This window comes from Glandiceps talaboti, chromosome 17 (assembly GCF_964340395.1).
Source record: "Glandiceps talaboti chromosome 17, keGlaTala1.1, whole genome shotgun sequence".
NCBI lineage: Eukaryota > Metazoa > Hemichordata > Enteropneusta > Spengelidae > Glandiceps > Glandiceps talaboti.
Window position 1 is genome coordinate 18944709 of NC_135565.1, and position 1332 is coordinate 18946040.

Here is a 1332-nt window from a genome sequence, read left to right on the forward strand (position 1 = left end):
AATTTGTGTTTTATAAAATCATTCTCGGGTTTACTAGAAAGTGTTCAATGAATGCACAACACAACACAACACAACACAACACAACACAGCACAACACAGCACAGCACAGTACAGCACAACACAACACAGCACAACACAACACAACACAGCACGGCACGGCACAACACAGCACAGCACAGCACAACACAACACAACACAACACAGCACAACACAACACAACACAACACAACACAACACAACACAATGTTAGATAATCTATACTCTCAAAGTTCTATTCTAACTGTTAACTGTGGGCATTATAAACATCAGGTCTTTGTGTTCAGAGCTCAGGCCTAACCTTATTTGGTTCCGGTTACCCGACCCCATCTGTTTTTTTCACTTCCGACCCTAAACTTTTTACGTATTCGAGAGAAAAAATAATAAAATCGCAAAAATTGTGAAGTCTCACGAGAAATAGTTGATGCGGAAACTATCATCAACTAACAAAGACACTCTAAAACCGTTCTTACATCTGATAGCAAGACATAAACAACACAAAGACCATTTGGAAAACAATGAAAAACCTGAACTAGACACTCACACAGAAAAAAAATAAAATAGAAAATCTACCTACCCCACCTATTCTAAAATTGAGCGTAACCGGAACCACACAATGTTTTTTTTTTATTATATCTAAGTGCTAACATGTCAATATCTTAATAATACGTTTTTTTTTTTTTATATTTCCATGTATTATTTCATACGATCAAAACTTTCACTTTGTACAGTGTTTCCTGATTCCAATAGTGGAGGCTTGGTTTGTGTTGCGTTTAGTGTTTCTAAAGGTGGGAAAAAGTTTTACTTGCATACAAATCTTTTATAACTTTACACCAAATAGTCATCATCAATGTTGTGGTCATTAGTAATTATCATATTCCCTTTTTTCATCTCCCCCAGCGTGTAAATGGATTGTCATTTATTTCAATATTCTCTAGAAGCTACATATAGTGAAAACGTTTATCGAAGTCGACGGCATCTTGACTTCTCAATGAATAGTATAGTCCGTGCCACCACTCCCTATGTATATCGAAGCCCGCCCCCTTACGGTCGGAAGATGACGGCAAGATCTAGACGTTCGCCAGGTTACTTTGTTTCTGTCTCTTTTCAGACGAACCACGACATTTCTCTAGTAAGGGTAATTTAAAGGCATGGTTGCCTAATGACAGGACAAAACTTTCGACTTGCAATAAATCAATGCTTTACATAGAAAGACAGACAAGGAGTCTGTAACAGAAAACAAGCTGTCAATCATTTGACAAAAACCTATTATTTCGGATCACGAATTGATCGATA